This window comes from Sarcophilus harrisii, chromosome 3 (assembly GCF_902635505.1).
Source record: "Sarcophilus harrisii chromosome 3, mSarHar1.11, whole genome shotgun sequence".
NCBI lineage: Eukaryota > Metazoa > Chordata > Mammalia > Dasyuromorphia > Dasyuridae > Sarcophilus > Sarcophilus harrisii.
This window is the reverse complement of record NC_045428.1, coordinates 118,993,189-119,003,950: the sequence shown is the minus strand read 5'-3', so window position 1 is coordinate 119,003,950 and position 10,762 is coordinate 118,993,189. Positions and strand designations below refer to the sequence as shown.

The 10,762-nt window shown below is 37.3% G+C and overlaps 1 long non-coding RNA gene across 1 annotated transcript; it reads right to left on the bottom strand.

Moving 5' to 3' along the window:
- Positions 1 to 5,848: 5,848 nt before the first annotated feature.
- On the bottom strand, positions 5,849 to 10,712 carry LOC111720028. Its single transcript, XR_002769906.2, has 3 exons — positions 10,363 to 10,712; positions 7,734 to 7,820; positions 5,849 to 6,511 (listed from the first exon to the last, which is right to left on the bottom strand). It is a non-coding gene; the product is annotated as an uncharacterized LOC111720028 (long non-coding RNA).
- Positions 10,713 to 10,762: the final 50 nt, after the last annotated feature.

The window sequence follows — 10,762 nt, the reverse complement described above, 5'->3', positions numbered from 1 at the left end:
AGAGATTATAAAGAAGGAAAGGGACTGTATGTGCACGAATGTTTTGGCAGCCCTTTTGTAGTGGCTAGAAACTGAAACTGAATGGATGTCCATCAGTTGGAGAATGGCTGAATAAATTGTGGTATGAAAATATGGAATATTACTGTTCTGTAAGAAATGACCAACAGGATGATTTCAGAAGGCCTGGAGAGACTTACACGAACTGATGCTGAGTGAAATGAGCAGGACCAGGGATCATTATATACTTCAACAACAATACTAGATGATGACCAGTTCTGATGGATCAGGCCATCCTCAGCAACGATCAACCAAATCATTTCTAATGGAGCAGTAATGAACTGAGCTAGCTATGCCCAGAAAAATAACTCTGGGAGATGACTAAAACCATTACATTAAATCCCTTAATCCCTATATTTATGCAACATGCATTTTCGATTTCTTCACAAGCTAATTGTACAATAATTCAGAGTCTGATTCTTTTTGTACAGCAAAATAATGTTTTGGTCATGTATACTTATTGTGTATCTAAGTTATATTTTAATATATTTAACATCTACTGGTCATCCTGCCATCTAGGGGAGGGGTGGGGGGTAAGAGGTGAAAAATTGGAACAAGAGGTTTGGCAATTGTTAATGCTGTAAAGTTACCCATGTATAAATCCTGTAAATAAAAGGCTATTAAATTAAAAAAAAAAAAAAAAAGAAAAATAAACCTCTATCAGAGTATTTATGTACATTTTTCCTTTCAGGTTTTAGTTTTTCTTCTAATCTTGACTGCATTGGTTTTGTTTGTGCAAAAGCTTTTCAATTTAATGTGATCAAAATTATCCATTTAAAATTTGAGGCCAGGAGGGTGAGTTAAGAATCAGCAATGATTTTAAATGCTTCCCTTAAGGAATGGGGAAGGTGGGAGGAGAGATGTACTTAGAAAGGAGGACAATGATATCTGTTTGGGAGCCACTGGCGCTTATTGAGTGGGGGTGATGCGGTCAGGTGTGGACTTTAGCAAAATCCCTCTGGTGGTTGAATGGAGGGTGATTGGAGGGAGGAGGTATCGAAGTGAGACAGGACCCCTCCCCCAAGCAGTGGTCCAAGTGTGCATCAGGTGGGCCAGATCAGAGCAGAAAGGGGAATAGGTGAGAGATGCTGTAAAGGGCACAATAGACTTTTCAAAAGGGCCATAGGTGCCCTTGATGAAGGCAAATAGTCTAGTCCAGGTGAATGGCACTCTGGTTCTGAAGGAACTGATGAATTGTATTGCTGAGCCATTGCTGAGAGAGATGCTACAAGATTGCATAAAGGCAGATGTTATTCTGATTTTCCAAAGATGGGGGGAAAATGGAGCCTCTGAGCTCTAGGCTCCTAATTGTCGCTGAGGCTGTTCAGTCATTTCAGTTGTGCACAACTCTTCGTGACTCCATTTGGGATTTTCTTGGGAAAGATACCAGAGTGGTCGGCCTTTCCTTTCTCCAACTCATTTCTAGGCAAAAACTGAGGCAAATAGGATGAGACTGCCCAGGATCGCATTGTGAGGGAGTGTCTGAGGTCAACATGAACTCTGTCTTTTTAACTCCAGGTCCAGCACTAGGTGTGCTAGGGTACCACCTAGAGCCCACACTTTGATTTCTGGGAAAATTCTAAGAGGGATTCTAAAGAGATGGCTGGGGAATTTTGAGAAAGAGGAGCCAGCCTGGCTTCCTCATAGGTCACATCTGAACAGCTTCATTTTTTTTTTTTTTTTTTGACTTAGTTCCTAAACAACTCATTGTCCATGCCTAATATGGGAATATGATTTACATAATTGCATATATATATAATCTATGTCAACTTGCATGTCATCTCGGGGTGAGGGGGAGGTAAGGAAAAAGGAGAAAATTTGGAACTCAAAATTAAAAAAAAATGAATGTTAAAAATGGCCTTTTCATGTAATTTGGAAAAATTGAAATCTTATTTAATGCAATAAATAAATAAATAGATCATTGTCTGGACATAAAAAAAAATAATAATAATTTAAGTTCCCATATTTGGGCTAAACTTTGCAAATTTTCTTGGGCAAATATATAACACTAGTTAAATTTTCAGTGGGGTTGAGGATCAGCCTTTCCAAAGGCAACATGGTATGATGATTGGATTTCAGGATTTGGAGTTGGGAGATTTGACTATTCTAGGCACATTTTTTTTTTCATAATTATAACTTTTTATTGACAGAACCCATGCCTGAGTAATTCTTTACAACATTATCCCTTGCACTCACTTCTCTTCTGACTTCTCCCCTCCCTCCCCACCCTCTCCCCCAGATGGCAGGCAGTCCTATACATGTTAAATATGGCACAGTGTATCCTAGATACAATATATGTGTGCAGAACCAAACAGTTCTCTTGTTGCATTGGGGAGAATTGGATTCAGAAGGTAGAAATAACCTGGGAAGAAAAACAAAAATGCAAACAGTTTACATTCATTTCCCAGTGTTCTTTTTTGGGTGTAGCTGTTTCTGTCCATCATTGATCAATTGAAACTTAGTTAGATCTTCTCTTTGTCGAAGAAATCCACTTCCATCAGAATACATCCTCATACAGTATTGTTGTTGAAGTATATAATGATCTCCTGGTTCTGCTCATTTCACTTAGCATCAGTTCATGTAAGTCTCACCAATCCTCTCTGTATTCATCCTGCTGGTCATTTCTTACAGAACAATAATATTCCATAATATTCACATGCCACAATTTACCCAACCATTCTCCAATTGATGGGTATCCATTCATTTTTCCAGCTTCTGGCCACTACAAAGAAGGTTGCCACAAACATTTTGGCACATACAGGTCCCTTTCCCTTCTGTAGTATCTCTTTGGGCTATAAGCCCAGTAGTAGCACTGCTGGATCAAAGGGTATGCACAGTTTGATAACTTTTTTGGGCATAATTCCAGATTGCTCTCCAGAATGGCTGGATGTATTCACAATTCCACCAACAATGTATTAGTGTCCCTGTTTTCCCACATCCCCTCCAACATTGCATATTATCTTTCCCTGTCATTCTAGCCAGTTTGACAGGTGTGTAGTGGTATCTCAGAGTTGTCTTAATTTTAGACACATCTTTTAAGCTATTGGAGTCATAATTTCTTTGTCTATAAAATGGATATAATAGTATTTGTATTATTTAGTTCACAAAATCATTGTAAGGAAAATGGTTTGCAAATTATGAATTATAAATGGGAGAAGTATATGATATGAAGTATACCAAAAGTCTTAGTACTTTGAAGCCACTAAAGCTTAAAATGTAGGTGTCCCATATTTAAAGACACCGTGTATTATTTCCTGTCTATTTCTATTCCCTTACTTTGCTTTATAGATTCAGTCACCATTCATTTATTGAAGTCTCGAGGGAAATACTTGAGATTGTAACCAGTGGGAGCAACCCTTCAGAGCAGGCTGCTTGGATATTGGAAAGGCAGGAAAGCAAGGAATCTCATTGAACATTTGATAATTTTAAGTTTCAGCATATTTTGAGCTTTTGCTTCAAAACAGCTCATTTCTCTGTAACTAGTTAGGAAACAAAATGAGCAGATTTTCCTTTCCCCCTCCTCCCCCCCCACCCCTCATTACACTAAACAATCTTGTAATTATATGGGAAGCCAACCAGGGCAGTCTAGTCAGAGACTTGGCTTAATGTCCTAAACCTCACAGTGAAATATGCAGACATACTGGAACCACATGTTAAAATCTCATTAGTTGATTCAGCCTTTCTTCCTTCTGACTAACCTAAACTCAGGATCATTTAGCCCATTAGAGAACTCTATCATGGGAAGCTTTAAAAAAACTATTATCTAGCCCTGAATAAAATGTCAAAAAATACTCCAACCAGAAACTACCTTTGCCTAGAGGCTGGCCTCATTCTGAACTAATTTCACCCTTGTGGGTTAGAATTCAGGAGTGGGAGGGGAACTTTGGAATCAGTCTCAAGGTCAATCTTAGTTGAGATGATCCCAAGAAAATCAGAGCATTTTTAGTTGCAATATGGGATTTCAGACCCTTTCTAGAATTGTCTAAGACCAGGACCAATGGCCTGTCCTAAACCATAATTTTTAGATCCACTTCAGAGGGGTATCTTAAGGAGTTGGGAGGTGCTGCACGACTGGATTTTTCTTTTATAGCCTCACCCAAATAATTATAACTTGTGACTATAATAATTCTAGTTTCCTAATATGGTTTGTAACTTCAATTTAAAGACAGTTTCCAAAGATGGGTTTAAAAAATGTTCTGAGTGGCAGTATCACTGAAAAAAATAATTTCAATTTGATAAAAATGCCTACTATGTGCCAGGCAGTGGATTAAGTGCTGTGGTTATAAATAAGAAAAAGAAAATTATACTTTACCCTCTAGGAGGGCAATGCAAAGGGGAAAAACACATAAAAGAAAGCTGGAAAGTAAGGGAAGTGTCAACATGGAGTACACTGCAGGGGATGGGGATGAGGGTGTGGAAGCTGTTCTATGGAGTTAAAACCAAGCATAAATGTTACTGGGAACTCTAAGTCCTCTATATATATAAAAGGAAGGTTTTCAGAGGAGTTTATTGTTCTACCCTGCAGCACTAGAATAAGAAGGAGAGGCAACTGAGAGAGTTGAAAAGGTATTACGTATCAAAAACTAACATTTTCAATAGTGATGAGATTTCAGGCGATCAGCTTTTCCAGGGACTTGGTATTTTGAACAACACTATTTTTGATACTTCGGTTTAAGCATACAGGGAAGAACCAGAGGATTTGTTGTTATTTTTCAGTTGTGCCTGATTCTTTGTAACCCTATTTGGGGTTTTCTTGGTAAAGATGTTGAAATAATTTGCCATTTTCTTCTCCAGCTCATTTTACCAATGAGGAAACTGAAGCAGACAAGGTGTAATGACTTGCCCAGGATCCCATAGTTATAAAAGTGTTTGAGGATGGATTTGAACTCATGAAGATGAATCTGCCAGACTCCAGATACAGCACAATATTCACTGCACTATGTAGAGTCAGAAGAGTCAGCTTTAAATCCCAGCTCTACTGGTTAGTAACTGTGAAACAATGGGCAAATCCATTCATCTTTCTGACATTTTTAATCTATAAAACGGGAATCAGACTATTTGTAATGTATTATTTGTAATGCTTTCTCATTTATAACATAAAGAAAATTATACCTATCTCTAGAGGTTTGTATAATGATTAAATGAGATAGTGCATGTACAGTGCTTTTCAAAGATAAAACCTCCCACATAAATGGCAGCTATTAATATTCATAGTCAAACATTACAAGATTTTCAATAGATAATTTTAAGGCCACACCTTCAATTTCTCATATTCAGACATTTTACCATCCCAATCTGGATCCATTAAGACTTTTAGATATAGGTGATCCAGTTGTTTATATGCTTTGCATAACAAGTAATGGTACAGTTGGAATGACTTCTTCCAGTTAATGAATCTCAGAAGACAAATTGTGTATTGTGGGCCTTCTGGAATACTGGAACCTGGATCTCAGCATTTTAAAAAGGGATTGTTTTGTTTTTGTCTAAAGCTAATAGATTAGAATAAAAATGAAGAAATAAACTAAGAACATGGCTGCTTCACAGATAGCATTGACATTTTTTTAAAAAAATAGCCTCCTAAAAAACAAACATGGTTGATTATTGAACTTCATTCTCCAAGAGCATCAAAATGACTTAATTATATTGGAATCAAGATACAGTAAGCCGAGCTCCAAAGGCTCTACCACAGTTAAAGCATAAATAGTCCAAATGAACTAATCCAGATAAACTTACTGTTTGAAGTAGAGATGTCTTTAAATTTGTGCATCTCTCATTTTTTTTGAACCACTGCATTTCTGCTTTGCATAAAGAGCACAGTATCTTTTTTTGATGTCCCTCCTGTGCAATAGCTCACTATCTCACTATCAATTCCAAAATTCTTCAGAGAGACCTTGAGACACAAATACTTATTGTGAGACTACAACTGAGCAGGAAATTGTCTAAGACCAGCCACTTGGTTGACAGCCCCAAGGTTTTTTCTTCTGGGGAACTCACTACAATGGTGTCAATAATGACAGAAGAAAGGAATTAGGGTCCAGGATTCATTAACATTTTGGACCTTGTACCCACCTTGGAATTTATGTTAACTACTTGGCTAATGTTTTTATGCTCTGTTTATAAGGACAGAAAAATAGAACATTCCAAACATACTCCCAAAATATTTATAAAGAACTTTTGTTCCTTTGATTAATTTCAACAGTATAGACATGTAGAAGAATAAACATGTCACTGCATATTAAGATTTTATTTCCTAGTCACAACACTTTGGCAGCACTCTGGACAGAAAGCATTCTCCTTTTCTTTTAGATGTTGGCACATCTTTTTCTAAGAGTCTTTCAGTATCTGTCTTCTTTCAGATTTATTTAATCTTCATTTTATTTAATCCCTGTGTGTCCAATTCTTATCTTCTTCCATATCCAGAGAGGCCTTTGAAGTCAATGACTTTCACAAGTGTCTGCATACAAAAGAGATTCACAGATGTAGAGAGGATGATAAATAGCTTAAATATTTGCACAGGATATTTTCTGATCTTGCCTTTTCCCACTGCCATTTATTTTATTGTCTCCCTTTCCTTCACTGTATTGTTGCACTCACCTTTCCTCAGTTTCCCATTTTTTGCCCTCCACTTAAGCTTTTGCTTCTTTCAAATTTTTTTATCTCTTTCTTGTGATGCCCCTTCATATAACATTCCACTAACATAATATTCTTATTTGTACATCACCACCTAGCTATTCCTTCCCTGGTTCTCCTCTCTGAGATAAAAACAATTAATCTATTTGGATCCCCCAAATGTATCTTTGGTTCACTTTACCAATATTCTTGGAACATTTTTACTTCTGAATTTCACAAACCAATAGATCTGAAGTAAAATATAGAAGAATTCTTAAATGTCATTCTCACAGTATATAGCTACAGTTTTGATATAATTTATTATTGGATGTTTCCTATTCTTCCGAATGTTTACCTTCTGAAAATAGACTTTCCTGTCTATAAATTGCCATATAGATGTATGTATGTTTGTAGGAAATCGGTTGTTCCCAATGTACTGTCTATTCTATAGAAATAGAGTACTTATCAAATTAAGGATTCATTTTCTTTCCTTGGAAATAGGATTAGATTGTAGAGATAATGGTGACATGTATGTGTATCTATATCTACATACATGTATGCATGTTTGTATATATATTCTAGCTCTATAACCCGTTGGCCATATGAATCTGGGTAAGACACATTACCTATCTGGGCTTCAATTTCCTTATCTGTCAAATGAAGGGCTTGGATTAGATAATTTATGTGATTTCTTTCATCAATAACATTCTATGGTGAGGGATTTATATAGTTCTTAAGCTATGGAAAGCTCCTCTACTCTACTGGAATCTGAATGCTATTAAGAAAAAAGCAAGGGAGGCATTCAGTATATTAAACAGACCACATGTGGTGAATTTATGGAAGGCTATGTTTAAGGATTATCACAAATCTATTTCTGCATTTGAGTGTTTGAGCATAATCTTTAATAGAGGAATTGCTACTCAGAAACTACAGCCCCAGTTGGGTCACATAGCTTCTTCCCTCTCTATTTCCTGTTTTGTATCTCTCTTCCCTCAGCTTGCTATTGCTTGAAACTAATTCCATCCCTTACCACCATTCAATCATTTTCTCTGAGCTCCATTTCTTACCTTGAAACTTGTTCAATTGCAGATTTCAGTCATATGATTGGTAGAACCATCATCATTAACTTGGAGCTGGGGGAAATTCTGTTCCCACTGCTTAGTTGAGCAAAAAGAAAAATAAATAAAGCAGGTAAATCAAAGCTTATTGGACTGCCATATTGGAGGAAAAGAATTCAGTTCTGCCTGCTGAAGTATCAGAGTTGTGGTCCTGGTATTCCTCCATGAAATTCTGAATGTACTGAAGGTCTAATTATCATTTTCTGTATTGTTTCTATGGGAAAAATATATCCAAAACTCCAAATCAGAAGGAAGAAGATAAGGAAAACAATATTTATTGTTTACTATGTGCCAGGTACTATGCCAAGTGCTTTACAAATACTATCTCATCTGATCCTTGCAAAAATTCCTGGAGGTAAGAATTATCATTATTACTCCATTTTAAAGCTGAGAAATGAAGGCAAATATTAAGTGAATTGCCCAGGATGACTTAGCTAATAATTTTCTAAAGATTAGATTTGAATTCAAGTCTTCCTGACTCCAGGTCCAGCATTCTGTCCCCTTTACCACCTAGCTATCTCTAAAAGAAGACACCTTATTAGTAAATAGGTACTATTCATAGAAGGGAATATCAGATAAGAAAATTCTACAGAGTTTATATCTATGAATCCCAAATCAGAGTAGTATGAACAGTAAAGAATAATTTTGTTGGTTTTTATGGAGCCAATGACTCTGCTGCTTTTGTAGCATCTTTTCACGAACATAGCTGCTAAACAATAAAGATGCAGCTTCTCCAAACCCCGAATTTGGTACTGGTTTGCTTGGAACTCTGTGTTACCTATTAGTCATAAAACCAAATAAAAAAGTGTGGGAAAAGATATTTGATCTCATCATAGAGGATTTCCTCTATCATTGCAGACTGTAATCTAGCCATGCCTTTTCATCCCACTCAATTATTGTGTCCCTGTCTGCCCTTCCAGAGATTCTCCATAAAATATCCTACCTAAAATGCAGAGGTCTTCTCTGGAGCTTTTATGAATATTCTCACAGAAGGCAACATTTGAAACTAAGAGTGACATTTACTGGGAAAATTAGTTGGTAAGCTCATCTTAGACAGTGATATGGGATAATTATAAAGGGAAAAGAGCTAGCATTGAAGGATTTTTTGGGGAATCTGCATTAGTTTAACTATTCATTTATACTGATCAAGTTGACTATTAAAGATGTTAGAGCTGGATAGAACCCTAAATAGGGAAAAATGAGAACCAGCCTGAGATCACCTGGCTAAGAAGTGATTGAGCCAGGACTGCAATTTAAGTCATAAGCAACGTGGCAAAGAGAAACATACAGATTGATTTATAGGTAGAGATGCAGGATTTGAATTCTGGCTCTGTGTTTCTCTTTTTTTTTTTTCCTGAGGCAATTGGGCTTAAGTGACCTGCCCAGTGTCATACAGTTAGGATGGGTTAAGAAGCTGAGACCAGATTTGAACTCAGTTCCTCCTGACTTCAGGGTTGGTGCTCTACCCACTGTGTCACCTAGCTGCCCCTGGCTCTGTCTCTTAATTAGCTGTGTGATCTTGGGACCTGTTTCCTCATCTGTAAAATGAGTTGATTGGCTGGAGTGAATAATCATTAAGATCTCTCTAAATGTATATCTTTAATGATTGCACTTTGACTCTAAAAGTAGTGTTCATTTTCCTATACTTGGTTTAATTATTCTGTCATTTTGCTGCTTTGTTACATATAACCTTTTATTCTGCCCTGATTCTTTCCTTATTTATTCCTTGCAGCATCTATAGCAGTGACTTTCTTATCAACAACCTAGAGATAACGTTATTGACCTTATCTCACAGAAAAATTATCTGTAAAAGAAAATATTCTCATTGAAATGTGGGAGAAGCCCTGACATGGCCTACATACAGAGCTGCCTGCTGTCACCACTGGGGGTCAGAAGAACAGCAGAGCTTTGAAACCAACTATCAGAGATCTCAGTCCTTTCTTAATTCCCAAAGCATCGGAGGGGCCAAGGGAAGTTAATCGACCAAGCTAATGAGTAATGGAGCAGGGACTAGCTAGAACTCAGGTAGAAAGAACTCAGTTTTCTGGGTTCCTGGAGTCAAGGCTCTTGCCACTCCCCTCTCACAAGCTACTGCCTGCTCTTAAAAAAAAAAAAAAAAAATTCTGAAGACATGAAATAAGCTGGCAGGGCAAGTTTTTAATAGAGAAATAAGGACTAAACAATAGTATCTCTAAATGAACTCAGTTGGCGTTTGATCTTTTAGAAATAAAAAATCTCTTTGGACTTAGAAGGAATTTGACAGATTTTGTGGTCTCCCAGCCAAGATTTCACTGAAATAATCAGAAATGGAGGTTAATGATATTTCATGAAGATATCTCAATCTCTCTCCGTAATCTACCTCAGTGTGATACAACTTGGAATTCCTTCCAATAGGGAACCTAAATTGTTCATGTTATAACCCCAAACTTGTTTCTCTATTTTGAAGACTTAAGGAATCTTCTTAACCTGAAAATAAAACACGTTAAGGAACTCCCCCTCCGGTTGTATACTAAATGGAGACTAGTTTGTTTATGAAAGATTCTTGAATACACACATTAATGTCCACGAATCACCCTACCTCTGAGTGGAGAGTATTTTAGTCAATCTTGATTCTCTCTGGAGAACTTCCAGTAGCGTAAGGATGCTGCCTAATTAGAACTGCTATAGCTTCAACTTTCCTAGGCACAGCCCAGCAAGTTTTATTTTTTATTTTTTCCCTTAAGGTTTCCATGCGTTCTTAAAAGATGCAGAGCTCTCCATCCAAGCTCAGGACCACGCCTCTTTCCTGCTAAAACCCTCCAGTTTCTCTCTCCCACCTCTTTCCACCTCTCTTTCAATACAGAAGAGAAAGAAAGTTGAGGGAGAGAGCGCGGCTCTAAGTCGGTTTTGAGTGCGGAACTGGGGAGGAGACTGGGGTGGAGAAGGGCAAACCGAAGGGTCACCGCAGCAGCTCTCGAAGCTGCGAGCCCGGTGGGGAT